General features: G+C 46.2%; 2 long non-coding RNA genes across 5 annotated transcripts in view; one reads left to right on the forward strand and one right to left on the reverse strand.

Moving 5' to 3' along the window:
* Nucleotides 1-21,092, reverse strand: part of LOC149354278 (uncharacterized) — a 62,780-nt gene that overhangs the window by 33,590 nt on the left and 8,098 nt on the right. Inside the window, exons 1-2 of one of the 3 annotated variants that reach the window (XR_016289645.1) lie at nt 17,637-17,903; nt 11,102-11,216 (exon numbers count right to left, since the gene is read on the reverse strand). This is a non-coding gene — a long non-coding RNA (uncharacterized LOC149354278). Of the gene's footprint in view, nt 1-11,101; nt 11,217-12,004; nt 12,225-17,636; nt 17,904-21,092 lie in introns of those variants that run through there. The other 2 variants (XR_016289647.1, XR_016289646.1) reach the window with 2 other exon arrangements.
* The window catches only part of LOC149354279 (uncharacterized), a 55,572-nt gene continuing 52,032 nt past the window's right edge, over nt 17,553-21,092 (forward strand). For both annotated transcript variants that reach the window (XR_016289649.1, XR_016289648.1), the window contains exon 1: nt 17,553-17,649. This is a non-coding gene — a long non-coding RNA (uncharacterized LOC149354279). The remainder of the gene's footprint in view (nt 17,650-21,092) is intronic.

Genomic DNA, 21,092 nt, shown 5'->3' on the forward strand with positions numbered 1-21,092 from the left:
GAAATTCGTGCCGAAGCTGCTCACGGTGGAGCAAAATCAGCTTCGTGTTGAAGTCTCACAGGACATGCTGGATTCCGCAAACAGTGACCCCGACTTCATTGACATCATAATCACTGGCGACGAGTCTTGGGTGTACAGGTACGACCCGGAAACCAGATCCCAGTCGTCACAGTGCAAACATCCCACGTCACCAAGACTTAAGAAGGCCCGCCAAGTGCGCAGCAATGTGAAAGTGATGCTGACTGCTTTCTTTGACCCCCTCTGTGTGGCAGACCACGAGTACGCACTCCACAGGGTCAATGACCAAAGAGTACTACACGGATGTCCTCTGTTGCCTACGTGATGCTGTGGGGCGCAAGAATCTGGAGCTGAGGTCAACAGGAAATTGGCACATCCCTCATGACATTGCTCCTGCACATTCCTCGCATTTGATTCAGACTTTTCTGGCAAAAAAACAGACTCCTGTAGTTCCACAGGCTCCTTACTCTCTTGATATGGCCCCCTGCGACTTCTGGCTGTTTCGCAAAATCAGAGACCATTGAAAGGAGCGCGATTTCAGAGAAGAAAGGACCTTAAGGCTGCAACGACAGCAGAGCTAAATTCCATTGCGAAACGGGCCTTTTCGGAATACTTCCAACAATGGCAGCACTGCTGAGAGAAGTATGTGGAGTCCCAAAGAGACTACTTTGAAGGTTATTAGGCTTCTAACGCTCCAGTTATATCAGTTTTTTTTTCTTCGGCCAAAGGTCGGATACTTTTCTAACAGACCTCGTACACCCGAGGTCGCTGTGGACCACGACAGAAAGCGCCTTGGAGGGGTCCCTGCTAGAGTGTAGCCTGACGTAAATGATAGTTTGGGCTGGCTGTAACGGCGCTGTTCGCGGTTCTTTTCGAATAAACATCAAAAATTGCGGCAAATAGCATTTCTTGGATAAAGTTCCGAGGGGCCGCCCAATTGCTAAAATATGTCAAACGATTAAAAAAATTTGCCCTCTCAAAATTAGAAATGCCAGCGGGAAAAAAAAATCGGGAAATCCCAGCGGACCCAGAGGGGCCTGCTTCTGAAGAGGGGCGAAGGGGCAAAGAAGAAGGTTTAGTGTTAAGGTCGCTTGAAGCCTGTGGCGAATAACCGATCGGCAGCGAGCAGTTGAATGCTTCGCAATCTGTTTCCCGTCCCTTCTCAGCAGGCAGCAAGCATCGTTGGGGCGTTGGTCCGATAGAGTACGCCCCACATGGCCTCTTGCTACGCCTACGCGCCACTTTCTCTTCGGGCTGCGAGTCTCTGATTGGCGCGTCTTTTCGCCCAGCAACATGGCGAGGTTGGTCGCCAACCAATGGGAGGGCGGCTGGAATCCACCATCAAGAGACCGGATGACAACGGATGACGTCCGCGCGGCATACCTTTGGCTCGATTTTCTCCGGACGACGTGCGACATATGCACGCGCTAGACGCGTGACGGAAATAGTAATAAGACCGACAGGACGTCAGAAGGTGACCTGTCGCAGAAAACAATCGATTCATGTTCTAGGCCGCCCTGTCGACGAGCGCACTGCCGCTGGGGCTGCAAGAGCTGTCCTTGTGGGGACCTTTCCGTCGATGAGCGCTGCTCTTCTCAAGAGGTGGCGCTGTCAGGCTGTCGTGGCTAATTTCTATAATAAGAAAAAATAATAATTTAGAACGAATTTCGCTGCTTTCAAAGACCACAGTACAGCTCCGGCAAACAGACGCTACACTGCTCGATGTTGTTACTCGTGAGAAAACGGTGAACCAATCAGAAGAACAGTTGGAAGTGGGTGCCCCTTAAGATTGCTCGCGCATGTGCAGACTGTGTTTTTAATTTCCGCGAAAAAACTGCGCATGTATTTTGCCTGTTTTCTTGGTCTTTCGGCTTAAAAAATAAACTTGGCTGTGTTTGAAACAGTTACCTGCCGGAGCAATGGCGCATCATTCAGCCGCTGTACCTGTAAACTAATATGAGGACTCCGTGCTATCTATGAATGCGGTAAGAGCGTCCTCCTGTCATCAGCAACAATTGACCACCACTGGACCAATTATATTGCGCAGCCAAATTTTATAAGGATATTGACCCCCAAAAATTGGAAATTGGCCCACCCCCAAAATTCTAAAGGACCCCCAAATGGTTCGGAAGTATGACCATCCTAGAAATGTATTAAGCTGGATTAGTGGGTGCGATGAGGAGCATTAGTCAGTCGGATTAGTATAATCCCATTCTATATTCCAACACAAGGTACTCAAACATTCCAAACCTCGATGACTTGATTCCATTGCCTATATAAGGGCAATATACCAGTCACAATCGGAGTTTTAGCGAGAAAATAGCAAGACCATTAGACCCTTATTGTAGAATCATAGCAGGCTACCTAAATGTTATCGCACTGTCTTCTTTAGGAAGGCGGTTAATAAGGCCCCCAAGTTTGTCGTTTGTTTTACCAAGTTTGTCTTTTGTTTTACCTTTACCGACAGGACGTCGGTAAAGGATCCGACAGATGCAGCGATTAACACGATATAAATTGTACAGGGGAATGTAAATTGCTTAACAGAGGCCCAGAAGAAGCTCATGCTGCTTTTTCAGCGCCGAAAAGGGTCACCGGAGTTAATAATACAACGCTGTAAAAACCAAGAAAAGTTAGGGTGGCCCACTCGGTATTCATTGAGTTTCCCCCGCACAGCCGAAAGAACCCCTTGGAGATCGCAAGGAGCAATTGAGGCCCGTCAGATGGGTTACTGCAGCCACAGTGTGGGCTACCGCTCGGAATAAGCAGTCGCACGGAAGGATTCGTGTTTCCCAGAGGTGAGACCTTAACTGAGCGGCCATAATAACGCGGTAAGTGATGAAAAGCTTCCCGCTCTGGCACGTCCTCAGATAAAAGCAACGCCTCTCCTGCGGAGTACTGTTAGTGGTCAGTTTAGGTCCATGAAATGTTTTACGAAACACGAAAATACGAACAAAGATCGAGCAAGCTCCGGGTACCCTTGGTATACTTGGGCAACTTCTGCACTGCGCTGTGTTACTGGGCCCCGTCGTACTCCAAAGGCGTCCACCAGTTAGCAAAGATTAGCGAGCTGGCGGCGGCCGAACAAACGCTTCGCGAAATCGAGCAAGCCCCGCATAGCGAAAAAAAACAAAAATTTAGTAGAAAGTTGTTCTTAGCTTCGTGAAAACACACGAGAAGACCAGAGTGTAGTGGGGGTAACACTGACAAGTGGTCCACTCCGAGCCCCAAAGGGAGACTATCATCCGCTTGAGGATGACCGGAGCAATGCACATTCTAACTGCGTGGCTTCAAAGTGATAAGTTATCATAAGGTGCAACGAATGCTGTCTTCGCTATCTGTGCCATCATCCACTGCAACCTGGCGAAAAGCGGAACGAAGATGAACAGATTAAGCCACACCTATGTTTGTGGGAAAACATCATAATTATTCGTTAAAACACGACAGAAAACGTTGAGCGCTTGGATTTTACTTTTTGAAAAGCAGCATTAACCCCGAAATGGACACCGGTAAAGATTTCTGACGTGGATTGTTGTTCGGATTGTAAACTGCGGCGTTAATCGTCCCGAAGCGACACATAGGCTATGAGAAACGCTTTAATAGAGGGCTGGCTTCTAATTATTTTTGTCCAGCTGCGCTTCTTCGACAACCACTGGCGTTGCATTTCGGCTTCCTGCAAATACTGCCTTGGCGACCAGGACCATACCCGCGTTCTCGAGATCAGCAGCCGAATCTTTAAGCTACTCAGCCACCACGTCGGGTTTCAATGCTTGGATTGACAGTGTGAAAGCTGGGAGGGCGAATAAGTTGGCAAGAAAGCAAGCTTATAGCATGTCATATCCTGTGCATAAATATACGTACCTACGCTTGCCTGGCAAACTGCGCGAAAACGAGAAGCAAGTGTGTTTTCACGTCCACACGAAAAATTAAAAACACAAATTCTGGAGTGATAAGCACATGACGACACCCGCACTGAAGCGGAACCCTCCTTAGTGCTGCAGTCGGCACGGCACTCACGTGTACTAGTGACGACACTGTTTCTTGGTAATTACATAATGAAGTATATTTATTGGTAGCAGCTATTGCAATAAGGGATGTCAACTGTTCTAGTCTGCTACAGGCGAGTAAATAAGCGTAAGCGCCATTTATGCATCGCTGTCGGTGGCGTTTACATTGATGCCCCTGTGATAAGCATTTTACTGATGGAGTTGCAGTGACTCTGTAGCAGTCTTTCGGATTCTTACGCAAGGAGTTCGTTACTTTGAGAATCTGCGTGTGACGCGTCCAGCAGTTCATAGGGAACTGTGTGGCAGTGTGCATGTTTGGTGAAATGTTATTAACAGCACATCTCCAGCATTCTTGTACAAAAAATTTGAGTATTGTAATAATGTTAAGCCGCCGCGGTGGCTCAGTGGCTATGGTGCTCGGCTGCTGACCCAAAAGACGCGGGTTCGATCCCGGCCGCGGCGGCTAGAATTTCTTTGGAGGAGAAATTCTAGAGGCCCGTGTACTGTGCGATGTCAGTGCACATTAAAGAACCCCAGGTGGTCGAAATTTCCGGAGCCCTCCACTACGGCGTCTCTCATAGCCTTAGTCGCTTTGGGACGTTAAACCCCACAAAACCAAAGCCAAACCATGTAATAATGTTAGGTAGAGTTATGAAAATATCGATCATAATGGTTCATTCTTCAGTTTCAGTCTCTTGTATTTTTTTTTCTTTCACAATGAAGGAAACAAGGGCTCAAAGTTGTATTGAAAAGCTTGACGAGGGCCCTCACATCTAGAAAAAATGTGGCAATGCAGCTAAATCGAAGGCCACAGCAGCCTTTTACAAAGTCACCACATCAATACGGACTATACAATGCGATTAAAAATGCACCACGTTTGCATGCAAAATGCTTAGTATCCCATTCGCCTAAAACCTAACCTTGGTTACAGGAATAAGTTGTCACGACAAAAAACAATTAATAGATTTCTTAGATTGATGAGCCGGTTCTAAATATTCCATTTTCAATCTATTTAACTAAACCCGCCAAGTATAACATAAACACTGTGTATTATAATGCTCCTGTGGTGTAGGCATTTAACATTTTTCTCTATGTCGTGTTTGTCGGACAGAAAACTTTTCCTTCAGTATCGCAAGCGATGGTATGATATTGCTGTTACTGTTTAGAAAGGTTGTGTTGTTTACGATTCATCTCTAATGATATAAATAAAAGACGGGGAAAATATCGTATTTAGAAATAAAAAGCACTAGTGGGATGACAATAGGGTACATCAGCCATACATCCGACTGCCCTCTTTTGGAGCAAATGTAATTTGGACGTGTTGGTAACACCAGCGGTACACCAGATTATACAGCAATATTGTAAAAGTGAAAGCACTAATTCATCATAAAGTCAATTTTTTTGCAGTATATGCCTTGTTCCGAATATAACGCCAACTGATGATCCGACCTTCTGAGCAAGGTACTCAACATGTTCATTCCAAGTCATGTTTTCAGAAAAGTCACACCAAGGACCTTTACACAGACAACTAATTCAATAGGCCCTGTTGCCACATGTATAGAGATACTTCCCGATAGCTGGACATATACCACTGCCTTCGAGTTATTTGAATAATTGTTAAACGATCAACATCTATACCAATGAGATAAACGGCTCCAAACTAAATTTGCTTTTTTCTCAATGACGGATTCATCATCCCCTGTCACAAAGAATGAAGTCGCGTCAGCATAAGAAACCACCCGCGCGTGTTTTGCGCAATGCACAATATCATTCACATCAATGATGAATAAGCAGTGGGCCAAGAATACTTTCTTGTGGCACACCGTTAACAACAGCTTGTTCTGGTGCCACCGATATCAAGACCTGGTACCACCGATATCCACATACTGCACTCTATTTTCCAAGTATGATTTGATTAGGTTTAATGCTGTTACACGGACAGCATATATCTTAAGCTTTGAAACCAAAATTTTGTAATGAACAAGATCAAATGCTTTTGAGAAATGTATATATGTATATCTCCTTCACCGTTTTTTTTCCCCGCTAAAAGCTTATATTATGACCCCTTTATTCATTCGAAAAGGAGCTTCAATTTCAGTGAAGCGTAACAAAATCTTGATTTTAAGTTTTTTCCTTTGCTCGCATCGAGCACCCCCAGCCACAGAAAAGCAATAGGAAGCGTTTTTGACGATAGTAAATGCTGTAATGGCGAAAAAATGGAAGCCTGCAGAGATCCGCAGATATTGTAACTGCCATAGTGAAATCTTCTAATATACGAAAATATTGCGTTCAAGAGCTCCGTCCTGTTGAAAACTGCGTTTCTCCAGAATTGCTGGGTATGTGCGTGACCGAATGCGTGAGTGAACTCTTCACAGGAGGCGCTACTCGTCATTTTGCGTTCACTCTAAGTGCGTGGTTTGAGACCCCCACGCAAAAAAAAAAAAAATGAGTATTCGCTAGAGATAAATTCCCCGCCGAGAAATAAGCGCGGAATATCAAGTCATCCACTGGTTGCATGTGAATCGAAAACAATTAATTCCAACTTTTAACCGCTAGTGTGACGAAATTAACACAGAAAAAAGTTCAAAAGGCTCGGTGGTAATGGCGTCGTGCGGCTAAAGCAGAGATCCAGGGTTTAATCCCAGCGGCCGCATTTGCAGCGGCCACATTTTTACAGCGTGAAGACGAGAACGGTTATCACAAAAAATGCCCCAGGCTGACAAAAAAAAAAAAAACATTTGAAAACAATGCAGGAAAGAATCGCACAATTTCAAAAACAAAAGAAAAGACTTAAGCAAAGGCTATGCCACGGGCGCCCATGACATTCACTGCACAAATCCAAAAAGCGGAACGGCGATCGATGGATGAAAACGGCCCTACCGTCATGGCAGAAATTATATATTTATTGGCGCGAAAAAAGACAGGAGACATTGAGTTCTAGACTTTTTTTTATAGTACAATTAACGAAGACATGGGCACAGATTTTTCATTTTCTTAATCTCTTTTTCCCAGATCTCAGGTTTTCACCCTTCGCGGTGGCGCAACTGTGCTGATCCGAAGGTTGCAGCTTCGATTCCTCCAGGGCAGCCGTTTTTCGATAGAAGCGAAATTCAAAAAAATACCCGCCGCGCTGTCTCAGTCGCTAAGGCGCTCGTCTACTGAGCCGGAGTATACGGGTTCGAACCAAACCGGGGCGGGCGCGTATCGATGGAGGCGAAACGCAAAAGGCGCCAGTATGCTGGGCGATGCGAGGGCACGTTAAAAATCTCACGCACAGGACTCGTGCCATCCAGCAAACTTCAAAACACGGTGGTGAAACTAAAGCACCCCCTGCTTGCACCCAAGTCTATATCGGGGAAGCAGGAAAATTCCCCAGAAGCATCAACGAGCATCAGCGCGATGTCCAATATCCCCCAGGAGCATCAACTCCAATCGCCGAGCACGCGCGCTAAAACAAAATCTCATGATATCGACTGATACAACGCTGAAATTTTATCCAAACAGTCGTCATTCATCCAAATGACGACTGGTATCATGAACCGGAAGGAAGGCACCATGTCACTCGCCTACATGCAATCATTATGTCATATGCTGAACATTTAGGCTGCGGCTGCTTGTCCTTTTAGCCTCACTGTGAGCAAGAAACCCGCGCTGGTTACGAAACGTTGTTGCTACTTTGACTTGGTCAGTGGCTGTAATACTTCAACGAATGCATGACCGGACGAACTTTCGTCGAACCCTTGATTATACCTTCAAATAGAACATACGTGCACAGCGAGGACTGCCGCAACTCCAATGGGACATCAAGTGGGATCGGACAACCAGGAAGAGACCGATGGATATCAATGCTTCAATAAAACATGGCACTGGGCTAGTTGGTAATTCATACTTGGTGGGAAGACAGCGCAAAAAACGACAACCACAGGGGAGGACAAGACACAAAAGAACGCTACCTCACAAAGCTGTCAACACCCTCAAGAAGGCACCTCTCCTGGTCTTCACCACTTCCTGTTGGTCGCGAGCAGTTCGTGGGCTGGCAATTGTGCTTCAACGGCAAACTTTGGTCCTTTCTGTAGAACTTGCTCAACATGTCTGGGAATTGTGACGTCCCCCACTACGACCACTGGCTTCCTGGGTTCGCGCTCAGACCTTCCAACACTTCCGAGAAGGCGCTTCAAAATACAGGCCCAACTGACCTCTGTGATTTGAGCTGCCTGGGACTTGAGGGTGCGGAACATATGTGGAGCGAGCCACACCGGATAATGTCTGAAGCATGCGAAGTGTAGCCAGTCCTGGAAAGGCCTTACTTGACGCCATAACTCAGCTCTGAGGGTCCTGCACAGCTTTTTCACATGTCCCAAGGAAGGGTGACCACTCCAAAGAGCGCAACCACTTCATCCGGAATCCAGCTTTTCCTAAGGCAGAAGCGTTCTTTTGTGTCTTGACCTCCCCTGTGCTTGTCGTTTTTTGCGCTGTCTTCCCACAAAGTATAGATATCAATGCTATTTATTTAACGACAACGAAAAAGGTGCAGCCACAGGAACACCACAGGAAGAAGACACAAGAACAAGACCAGAGGACAATCACACATGAACAAGACCTGGAAATGCACGCTAAAAGAAACCTTTAGTAAAATCGCTGAAAGCTATCATTTTTAATGAGCCCCGCGAATTTCATTAGTATTAAGCAAAGTGCCTTGATGTTTTATTTTGTTTAAATAGCATAAAATGATAGAATTTCTGGTTTAATAGCTCAATAACTGCTTAAAAGCTTAAAACGTTTTTGCAAGGGAGTCCGCCAAAACTGGGAAATCTTAAAAATGAAGATGAACTGGAACTAACTGCAGATGTTTCGTCTCCCGCATCTGCAAGTCGCGCTAAACTTTCATTCCGCACACTCACGTCGCTCCTAATTCGCTGTGAACAACATCAGGGCACCACCCTAATTGGCTTCAAATCACGGAAGCGAACAAGCCACACAGTTGGCTTCCTTTATATGTACATTATAACCGACGCCCGATTTCCCTGCCCACTTCTGTTCAATACTTTAATATAACATATATAAGCCTAGGTCAGTTACGATAGCTCAGAAAGCCGAAGTTCAGATGCGGTATAGGACCAGCAGCGAGTGAAAACATAATTTAAAGAAAGGGCAAGACATCGACAGCTGTGCAAATTACCTTCTGCCTCTCTTAACCTGGTTTGTATATTGTACTGCGAAGAATACGAAATCAACTTCGCTTCTGTTGAGGACTTTGTTTAACGTGAACAAAAATGAGCATGTCTTGTTAAAAATTACAGTGTTTTGCCTAATTTAATTCCAAATTGCTTCTGGCATCTTCTTCAAACGATGCCCTTTATACTGCCGGCGTGAGCTGCGGGTCTTTTTTTTTCTTTTATGGTCGCAATTTTCCATCAGTCATGATCATGCAAACCGTTTCATAAACGCATAAATTCTAGAGCCGCACGAATAAGCGTGCTGGTTGGGAAGCTTTCGTACAACACCCTGGTCGCCTCTTATTTCCGCTCAGCAGCATGTAATATTCAGTGTTTTGTTCCTGTTTCGCTGCTCGTCTCAGCTGATTTCCCACATGTAAATGCATGGTCCTAATTGGCAATCCGTTGCAAATGGTGCCTGTGGGTTCCAGCTGCAGTCATTTGTCTTCATTTCCACATGTCGCGTGCTGGGCCCTTTCTACAGTTTCATCGGGCATATTGAAATTTTCCTGTATCTTGGCACGAGCAGGGTCAACTCAGACTGCTAAACATAAGCCAGTACTGAAAGGTGACAATCCACCAAAGGGCCGGCTAGGAACACAAGCGCAAACAAAGAATAATCCGCGTCAAAAACCTACGTGGTCGCGCGTGACTTTTACGTATACTTATGGACTGCCCCCACCAGCCATGAATAACAAATGCTGCCATGTTTTAGGCGTATGAACTTCCGTGGATGTTACACCGCCATTTTGCACATCTCAACTATAAATGCGGTGTTGTCTATGGCGCCTTCAACATGGGTCAAGTTCTGAGCAGTAAAGGTCTGAAATAAAATATATACCGGTCGTTTCAACGAACAATTTCAAAAATTTTCAAAACTCGGCTTTTTGGCGTTGGCGGACTCCAGTGTTGACGGGCATCAGATAACCGATGAACGGGTTTTCATGGTGAGCTGGTTAACTAATTTTTGAATAATTAGCTTTTTAACTATTAGAGTTAGCGCCTACTTGCAATCAGATTTGTACCCGGTCGCTAGCAATAGCCATATATCAATATTTAGAGCTTCGAAAACGCGATTACGTTCGCCGCTGTTTCGAAAGCATGCATGAAAGCATGAATACACGCGCTTTCGAAAGCATGAGGGCAAAGCAACCACTCCAGTGCACGTAACTATTCGAAAAAGACAAATTTTTTCGAGCCACTGGAAAAGGCTCATCGCGTTTTCGAAATTCTAAAAACTGATTCGGCTATGACTAACGACCAGCTACGAATCTCTTATTGCTAATAGGCGCCTAACTTTACTTCTTAAAAAGTCAATTATTCAAAATTAGTTCACCAACTTACTACTTAATACGACTCAGTAGTTTTCTGGCACCCGCCAACACAAGTCATACCATGCTGCAAAAGCCATATTTTCATGCCGAAAAAGAATAATTGTAAAATTTTTTGAAGTGTTGGCTGAAACACCCGGTATATATTTGAAGCCGTATGAGGCCCGTGACTAGACATTCCACAGAACAAACTGTTTATCACGACAATTGGTAAAGCACAATATGCGTGCAGGGCGCGAAAGATTGATGCATCTTCAGGTAGCGCCCGTGTGAAAGCGTGCACATCATCCCCACCCAACCTACGGTTATTGCATAAGTACGAATGAAACCCACACTTGTTTCATTGTTCTAAATAGTTTTCCCCTGGACGATTGACAAGCAAAAGACATTTTAGACTTCAGTGTAGAAGTTACCGGAGCTGCCTAGACTGGCTACTGTTGAGTATTTTTTTTGCATTTAATCGCAACCGCCGATCTACGTACAAGGCCGCCCTCCGACTTAAGCTTTATACACCACAACTTTAAGAGTTTACCTTGATGTCATTGAACGAGATGTCGGCGCCTTGTCGCCCAGATTGTGCATTGCTCGTCCCTCTGGCTGCAATCCGGATCGCGCGTCGGTATGCGCCTCGTCATGTTCGCACGGTCCTGAGAACAAAAGATATGACAAGCAAAAAGCCAGCAGTCAGGGCATATCGTGTGAAAGACGACGCGTCATCGCTGATTCTCTTTTCTACCTCAGCGCTGGGCGGCTTAGGCGTCTGCAAGGTGACTGGGTGACGCGCAACGAGGGGTGTCAGTGACGCTGTCTAACGACACAAAATCATCCGCCCTAGAGAAAAAGCAGAATCGCATGCCAGGCTGATATCACGCTGTTGTTATGGCAGGGACGTTCGTGCTAATGATCGGCGCAAATACGGAGCCCAGCTCGAGTCAGTATAAGCTCCAAAGTCTGCAGGATTTGTGTTTATTTGACGACAATGCAATCCCTCACAATAAGAGGCTCCAGGAGAAACTTAGACATTTCGTACTTCGAAACTGCGTTATAAACTTTAATTGATGTCCATCCGCACAGTGAAAGAAGGCAAAAAGTTCACTGGAAAGGGCGCTCTCAGTCAGTCTCACCCTCTCATCAGCACCATCGCCTTCTTCCACATCTTCTACACCCGATGGTGGGAAAGGCGTAACCGTTACGCGGAAGGACCCCACGCCCCAGATCACTTTGAGTATAGGTCATACGATTAAAGATCTCTCTAGTACGCTTTTCATTCGTCCATCATCCTGTTTGAATAGGAGCGTCTCTCATCTGAAGACTGCTTTCCTGCTGCTTTCGCACTTTTCCGACGCCTTCGTTTTCCAACTTGAACAAGAGATTGGTTTAGCATCCTTTTCCATTACTCTCTCTGTGAGGCCTCCGCATTGTAAGGTTCTCCAACCTGCTTCCTTTCTCCTCTTTTGTTTCGCCGCTGTCAACAGCGGCGGGGGTGAATTCCGGGTTCGTCTCCAGAGAAACATTCAGTTCCCGTTGGAACCGGTTGGAACCAGAGTAAAACGCGTGTAGTGCGCCAGCCATGGCGCAAGCCCTCGCCGGCACAACTTACGCGTGCTTCTTCCCTGCGCCTCCGGCAACGTGAGGTGAACGCCGTTGCGGTCGAAGTCTGCGGTGTCCCTTCAAAGAACCAGACCGCCCCCCGTGCGCCCCCGCATCTGGCGCGCTCTTCCCTTCTCCTCCCTTTTCCCTCTCGCAGCGGCGGGGCGCGCCTCCCGCGCTCCCCGCCGCAGCTCCGGTACACAGAGAATAAACGCTTGAACAGAACAGACGTCTTGTCTTCTCTGAGGATCTCCGAGCAGCTTACGCCCTACACGAGTGTTCAGACGGGTTCGGGACCAAGAAAAAGTTGAATGCGGATGAATTTTTTAATCAAAGAGGTGTATGCGGTTTCTGTTTTTTGTGACGTCTGTATGCAAACCCACAAACAGAAAGCTATATTTATACGATATGTAGCGACTCGACCCATGTCAATCTACTGGCAAGTATCCCGCTATTAAATAATAATGTAAAACTGGAATTAAAGGCTTCAACAACAAACCAGCACGACCCACTCCAGAAGTGTGCGTTTTCTCTAAGCAACCAGCAACAGATACTTTTCCTTTGCGCAAGGCCAGGTGTTGTTAATGTGGTGAAGTTGCGAGGGTATTTGCCGCAGTTCTGTTTGTGTGTGGATCAGCATTAGTACGCTTATCCAGAAAAAGGCCAAATAAGGGTATTAAAAAGATTTGGAATATAGTTGCAAGCTTTTCATCATCTAAGCTTCCAAGAGTTCGAAAGACAATTTGCGAAACCTATGAGCAAGTAAAGCAAACACACTATTTATAATAAGGGAGTAATTACATATTAGCATCCACTCAAGCGCTGCCACACTGCCACAAAGGAAAGCTATACAGCTTCCTCAGAAACATCGTAATTAAAGAAAAAAAATATGATGTTTCCGGGTAAGCTGTGTTGCTTTGCTTTGTAGCCTTATGACTGCGCATGGGCATAAGCTAAGATGTAATTACTCCCTTATTGCTAATCTAATACATCCTGGAGGGATTCCCCTAAGCAAAGTAGCTGCCTATGTGCCATAAAACCCAACACAACACAACACCTAAGCAAAGGAACAAAAAGAATATTTATACGCCAGCACTCTATCTCAAGAGAGGCAATATGAAACGGAAAGCTGGAGGGATGTGTATGTAGGCCTACACCCTAATTCACTGTTCCGGAAACCTCGTCGCCTGAGTAGTAGGCCTTTCACTAAGCCAAGGATTTCATTCAAGTCATTTAATAACATGTACTTAAGATACGATATAGCTATATTTACCTGTAAAAGAGGGTGCAGCGTAATGTGAAACAAGGGATTGGAATTCGATAAAGCCGGAAATTTCTTCGACGCGTTTGAACATCAAGCAGCCAAGAAAACAGACATGGACAAAGATTTCTGCAGATTTACAGGACAGGGACGGAGGAGACACCGTTAAGGAGAAACAAACTGCCACCCTGGTATGAATGCCGCGTGACATCAAGCGTGCGGAAACCATACAAGTTCGCTAAAACCGTACTACTTCCTTAGAAGGATGCGGCTTACAAATGAAAAAAAAAAATCTCTTGACCAAATCTATCGAGTGTCATTCCTAACAAGGCGTGTGCGAAGGTAATCGCTAAAAGAATCAGAGAAACCTCAGCCTTCAACCAACCAAACAGTTGGTATTTCGAAAAAGACACTCCGTAATAGATCATTTTCGCACCATCAATGAGTTGAAAAGAAATGACCAAAATATAAGCAGTCCGTTTCATAGATTTCGTAGCCAGTATAAATTATTGTAGCCTATCCAGTAGATGCAAACATGAAATGGGCTGCAGGGATAGCGTAAGGCATCTAGGGGCGCTCCTAGGTGATGGAAGCTGCCCAAATGTAGTGGCCAGGTACTTGAAGCGCAGAACATGGCCTTCCTCTGCCTGCTTCTGTTGTGCGAGCTAAGCAGCGTGTGAATCCTCTTGCTGCATTCGCGACTCCACGAGTCTCCACATCTTTTCCTAGCTGGACAGTATGCTCGGTTTTCTTCACTACTTTTGGGACTTTACGTAAAGACGCAGGCAGCCGATTTTTTATATCTATATTTATTTCAATTTTTGCTAGCGCACTCACTGTCTATCGATGCTATGGCTGTTTGACTCACTGCAGGGATCGCCCGCTCTTCAGTGTTATTGAAAAACGTTCAGTGCGCGGAAAGAACAGTCGAAACCTGAAAAAGGCGAAAGTAGAGAATAGGCAGACCGAGAAGCAATCAGTTAGGACACGCACGACGAGTGGCTACGGAGATGGCAGAGTGTTCAAGACTGGCGGCAAGCGAAGCTTCTGTTTTTGCGCGTGCGATGGCTCGATCGCGTGTTCAGAAATAAGGTACGTTAATTTTTTTTTTCAGCTAAAGAGGCTATTCGTGCATACTTCGGATGATTCACAGATTCAATGCACGTGACCTGATATTAGTTGGCTTGAGACAGGAATGAAGTCACGGGTCATCACATGACCAGCGCCGGCTGTTGCGATCGTTGTGCTAGCTCAAGTTGCCACAAAGTCCGCAGGTTTTAGCCATTAGCAAAATACAGGCTCGAGCACAGCGACAGCTGTCAGTGACTTTAATGCGTTACGCAGCAGATTACAGACACTGGGAAATTTTTTTGCTGGCGGATACCATTCAGAAGGAAAGTTTCGGATTGTTTCCAATCAGTTCTTCATTTCCTGCTTCTAGTTAACTACACTCCAGGGTGATGCCTGCCTTTGTTTATTAAGAAGGGGAGCTCAACTGAAAGCATTTCATGACTAATTGATTTCATTCGATAACAGCATCGGTAATCTCGTGAGCACTGCGCTAGCAAGGCGTCGCAAAAATATGCTATGTGGCTAGACAGAATCTTCGTTGCAATAACGTTATTGCAGTCTCTGTCTCTATCTATACGACGAAAGACCAATGTTAGTTCTCCACAAGAAAAGTTACAAAATACAAACCAGGAAGGGTGATGAATTCTCGCCACTGATATTAATCGCGTGCTTCCAAGTGGTATTCGGGCCTGTTGGAGTGAGAAAATTCGGGGACGCAAGTAACAGTGGAAAACTTTAGTAACATTTGATTTAGTGATGCCCTTGTCTTACTTAGAATCCCATAGGGAAAGAACTCCAGCTCATCAAGAATGACAACTCGACGTGCTATTGATGATCTAGATAAATTGCGACGCAGAAAATTGCATTTAGGGATACCAAAACACTTGAGTGCGAAGTTCCAGTGAGATGCTCCAGAAATAGCCTTCCATGAGTTTCGTCAGCATATTGTGACCTCTGTCTGTCTTCGCTAATTTTGTTGTCATTGCACGACCTTTTTTGAAAGTTCAGCAGCGGCTTTTCCAGTTGGCGCTAGTGTGGCCACCGGGCTTTCTAATCCCCGCCTCGCTTCCGGGAAATGATTCCCGCCTTCGTGGAAGAAAAATTGTCACTAAATTTCTCAACATTTTACCAGCGTCACATGTACGGACACCCACCTTTGTTGGGCAATCCAGTGTTAGCCCTAAAGATAGCCCTGAAAGAGATTTGACATTACGGACTCTATGTCACCACACTGATTACGCCGCGAACATTGCATGGTCCTCCTTCTTGACACTTCACGAAAAGTCAAGGGAGATCAACGGGCCATTTGGGGCGCAGTAGATTTGGAACTAAAGGTGGTAGATGTGGCACCTGGTTGAGGTTCATTACGAGACACAAGCGCCAAGAAAGGTGCCATTCATCTTAAGTTCACACGAAGAGCATCAAAAGTACTGACACGCAAAATCCTGACTAGGCAAACTAAATGGTCCAGCCCGCCAGGTACGTTTATGTAGGGGCAAGGGATGTGGGAAGAGTGCTGACGTCCAGTTTTTTTTTCTTACTACCTCTATTACTGACCCAAGCGCGCCTGCAACAGACAATCATCGAATTCTGTAAAAAAAACTGCCCTGATTGATTGATACAGCCTTTACACTGCGGCTGCTGTCTTTGAATATGAATGCCTTCGAATGCCTTCGAATTGTCTGTGAATATGAATGTTCCACAACGGAGCTCGATTATTGCACCTATAAACTTCACATATGGATGGTATATGGCCCAGAGAAAGGAGAGCTGCTCAAAAGCGGTGTTTCTAAGTTCGTCCCGTTTTAACAATTCAGTTAAAATTTTCAGCACGTAGATCAATGAGGGAGACTAATAAACTGAAGACTACTCTTCAGTCTTGTGTAAAATGTTTTCGGCGTAACAAATTCGCAATATGGAGGTGTGAAGTTCCTTTCATATACGAAACTCTTTTCTCTCACTTCAGACATTTAGTACATAGGGCGTGATTTTTAGGTTCCCTAGTGCAGCTCTCGATGGGTGAAGTTGTGCCTAAAGACCTCTTATTGTTTCTGACAAAAAAATATGATGTGTTGTACCAAAACATGGGCTGAACCGTGTCCCGAACCTGATCGGAACGGTTCCTCCGAAACATTCCAGTTCGGATTCGGTTCCAAGAAGACGAAAAACAAAGGGTTCGGCTCGGTTCCGGATGAAAATACGGGTTCCGTTCCGGTTTCGAATTCTGCTTTGGTTCCGGTTCGATACCCTACTCTCAAACATTGAAGCTCTCTACAGCTTGATTTAAATTATTACGTTTTAATTTAACGTGGGGCTTGATTGTCGGACTGGTAATCTACTTCACCTGAGGCCTCAAGCGGTTAAGCCACAATCATGCGACCCATCGCTCCAAGGCCCCTCGAGAAACACCCAATTAGTATTGAGCACGCGGCCTCTCGACATACACCCGAGGTTGCTGAGGACCACGACAGAAAGCGCCTTGGAGGGGTGCCTGGTAGAGTGCTAGCTGACGAAAATGATAATTTGCGCTGGCTGTAACGGCGCTGTTCGAGGGTTTTTTCGAACAAACATAAAAAACTACTGTAAATAGCATTTCTTGATAAAGTTTCGAGGGCCGCCCTATTGCTAAAATATGTCAACGTTTCAAAAATTTAGCTCTTTCATCACCAGAAATGACAGCAGGGAAAAGAAAATCGGGCAATTCCAGCGGACCCAGAGGGGCCTGCTTCTGAAGAGGGGCGAAGGGGCAAAGACGAAGGTTTAGTGTTAAGGTCGCTTGAAGACTGTGGCGAATAACCGATCGGCAGCGAGCAGTTGAATGCTGCGCAGCATCTTTGGCGTCCCTTTGCAGCAGGCACCAAGCATCGTTGGGGCGTTGGTCCGTTAGAGTACGCCCCACGTGCCTTATTGCTACGCCTACGCGTCACTCTCTGTTCGGGCTGCGAGTCTGATTGGCGCGTCTTTTCGCCCAGCAACATGGCGAGGTTGGTCGCCAACCAATAGGAGAGCGGCTCGAATTCACCATCGAGAGACCGGATGACAACGGATGACGTCCGCGCGGCATACCTATGGCTCGGTTTTCTCGGGGACGACGTGCGGGACATGCACGCGCTAGAAACGTGACGGAAATGGTAATATGACATACCGGACGGCAGAAGGTGAGCTGTCTCAGAAAACAATCGATTCATGTTCTCGACCGTGTTGTCGACCAGCGCGCTGCCGCTGGGGCTGCGGGAGCTGTCCTTGTGGGGACTTTTCCGTCGGTGAGCGCGGCTCTTCTCAAGAGGTGGCGCTGTCACCCTGTCGGGGCGTGTTTCTATGATAAGAAAAAATAATAATTTTGAACGAATTTCGCTGCTTTCAAAGACCACAGTACAGCTCCGGCAAACAGACGCTACACTACTCGATGTTCTTACTCGTGAGAAAAAGGTAAACCATTCAGAAGAACAATGGAAGTGGGTGCGGCTTAAGCTTGCTCGCGCATGTGCAGACTGTGTTTTTAATTTCCGCGAAAGAACTGCGCGATATTTTGCCTGTTTTCTTGGTCTTTCGGCTTGAAATTTTAACGTGGCTGTTTTTGAAACAGCTACCTTCCGGAGCAATGGCGCATCACACAGGCGCTGTACCAATAGTAATATGAGGACTCCGGTCTATCTATGAATGCGATAACAGCATCCTTCTGCCATCAACAACACGTGACCACCAGTGGACCAATTATATTGCACCGCCAAGTTTAAAAGAACAATTGAACCCAAAAAATTTGGATATTGGCCCACTCCCAAATTTCCAAAGGACCCCCCAATGTTTTGGAAGCATGACCTCCCTAGAAATGTGTTAAGCTAGATTAGTGGGTGCGATAAGGAGCATTAGTTGGTCGGATTGGTATAATACCATTTTTATATTCCAACACAAGGTACTCGAATATTCTAGAACTTGATGACTTGACTCTATTGCCTATAATAGGGCAACATAACCAGTTCCAACTCGAGTTTTAGCGAGAAAATAGCAAGACCCTTAGACCCTGATTGTAGTATCATAGCAGGCCACCTAAATGTTATCACACTGTCCTCTTTAGGAGTGCGGTTAATAAGGCTCCCAAGTTTGTTTTTTGTCTTTTTTTCCTAGAAAGGACGTCGGGAAAGGATCCTGCAGATGCAGCGATCAACGGGATATAAATGGTACAAGGGAATGTGAGTTGCTTAACAGAGGCCCAGAAGAAGCTCATGCCGTTATTTCAGCGCCGAAAAGGGTCACCGGAGTAAATAATACAATTCCGTAAAAACGCTGTAAAGAAAAATAACGGTGGCGCATTTGCTATTCATTTAGTTTCACCCGCACAGCCGAAATAAGCCCTTGGAGACCGCAAGGAGCAATTCAGACCCGTGAGATGGGTTACTGCAGCGACAGTGTGCGCTACCGCTCGGAATAAGCAGTCGCACGGAGACATTCGGTTTTCCCAGATGTGAGGCCTTAATTGAGCGGCCATCATAATGCGATGGGCGACGAAAAAGCTTCCCTCTGTGGCATGTTCTCTGGTAAAAGCAAAGTCTCTCCTGGGGAGTACTGTTAGTGGTCAGTTTAGTTCCATGAATTGTTTTACGAAACGCGGAAATGCGAACAAAGATCGAGCAAGCTCCGGGTACCCTTAGTATACGAGGTCTGTTAGAAAAGTATCCGACTTTATTTTTTTTTGCGAACACCTGATGGATATGAAACAAGCGCGCTTGCATCAGGCGACCTTGAACCTTCATGCGCATGCACGAATTTTTTCCCGCCTGCCGATAGCGTCAGTCGCTGGGACGAAGCATTTGAGTGAGGCAGTGCGCAGTGCTCTCGTCGGTTTTTTATTGCAAGGAAAATGGCGGAGTGAAAGGAGCAGCGCTACTGCATCAAATTTTGCCATAAACTGGGCGACAGCCAAGTGGAAACCATTCGAAATATTCAGACGGCTTTCGGTGACGAGGCTATGAGCAGCACACAGATTAAGCAGTGGTGAAATTGATTTAAAGATGGCCGCCCATCGGTGGAGAACGAGCCACGCTCCAATCGGCCATCAACATGCCAAAATGACCAGGTCATTGCCGAAGTGAACGCTGTGGTGATGCGGGACTGTTGTGTGACTATCCGAGAAATTGCGGGAGAGGTGTACATCAGCAATTTTTCTGCACATTCCATTATCACCGAAGATTTGGCCATGGAGAGAGATGCGGCGAAATTCGTGCCGAAGCTGCTGACGGTGGAGCAAAATCAGCTTCGTGTTGAAGTCTCACAGGACATGCTGGATTCCGCAAACAGTGACCCCGACTTCATTCACATCATAATCACTGGCGACGAGTCTTGGGTGTACAGGTACGACCCGGAAACCAGATCCCAGTCGTCACAGTGCAAACATCCCACGTCACCAAGACTTAAGAAGGCCCGCCAAGTGCGCAGCAATGTGAAAGTGATGCTGACTGCTTTCTTTGACCCCCTCTGTGTGGCAGACCACGAGTACGCACTCCACAGGGTCAATGACCAAAGAGTACTACACGGATGTCCTCTGTTGCCTACGTGATGCTGTGGGGCGCAAGAATCTGGAGCTGAGGTCAACAGGAAATTGGCGCACCCATCGCGACAATGCTCCTGCACATTCCTCGCAGTCGATTCAGATTTTTTGGCGAAAACTCAGCCTCCTGTAGTTCAACAGACTCCTTACTGTCCTGATATGGCCCCTGCGACTTCTGGCTGGTTCCCAAAATTAAAAGGCCATTGAAAGGAGCGCGATTTCAGACAAGGAAGAACATTATGGCTGCAACGACAGCTGAGCTCAACTCCATTCCGAAAGGGGCCTTTTCGGAATACTTCGCACAATGGCAGCACCGCTGGGAGAAGTGCGTGGAGTCCCAAGTAGACTACTTTGAAGGTGACTAGGTTTGCAACGCTCCAGTTATGCAAGTTTTTTTCTACGGCCAAAGGTCGGATACTTTTCTAACAGACCTCGTACATGGGCAAGGTCTGCGCTGCGCTCTGTTTCTGGTCCCCGTCGTACTCCAAAGGCGTCGACCAGTTGGCAATGATTAGTAGCTGGCGGCGGCCGAACAAACGCTTCGCGACATCGATCAAGCCCCGCATAGCGAAAAAAAAAACTAACTTTAGTGGAAAGTTTTTCTGAGCTTTGTGAAAACACACGAGAAGACCAGAGTGTCGTGCGGGTAACACAGACAACGGTCCACATCGAGCACCAAGGGGAGACTATCATCCGCTTGAGAATGACCGGAGCAATGCACCTTCTAGCTGCGTGGCTTCAAAGTGATAAGAGTTATCATAAGATGCAACGAATGCTGTCTTCGCTATCTATGCCATCCACTGCAACCTGGCGAAAAGCGGAACGGAGATCAACAGATTAAGCCACACCTATGTTTGTGGGAAATCATCATATTTATTCGTTAAAACACGACAGAAAACGTTAATCGCTTGGCTATTCCTTTTTGAAAAGCAGTATTAACGACGAAATGGACACCGGTAAAGATTTCTGACGTGGATTGTTGTTCGGATTGTAAACTGCGGCGTTTATCGTCCCGAAGCGAATCATGGGCTATGAGAAACGCCTTAATAGAGGGCT

This window comes from Amblyomma mixtum, chromosome 3 (assembly GCF_055824585.1).
Source record: "Amblyomma mixtum isolate Tamu chromosome 3, ASM5582458v1, whole genome shotgun sequence".
Classification (NCBI taxonomy): domain Eukaryota; kingdom Metazoa; phylum Arthropoda; class Arachnida; order Ixodida; family Ixodidae; genus Amblyomma; species Amblyomma mixtum.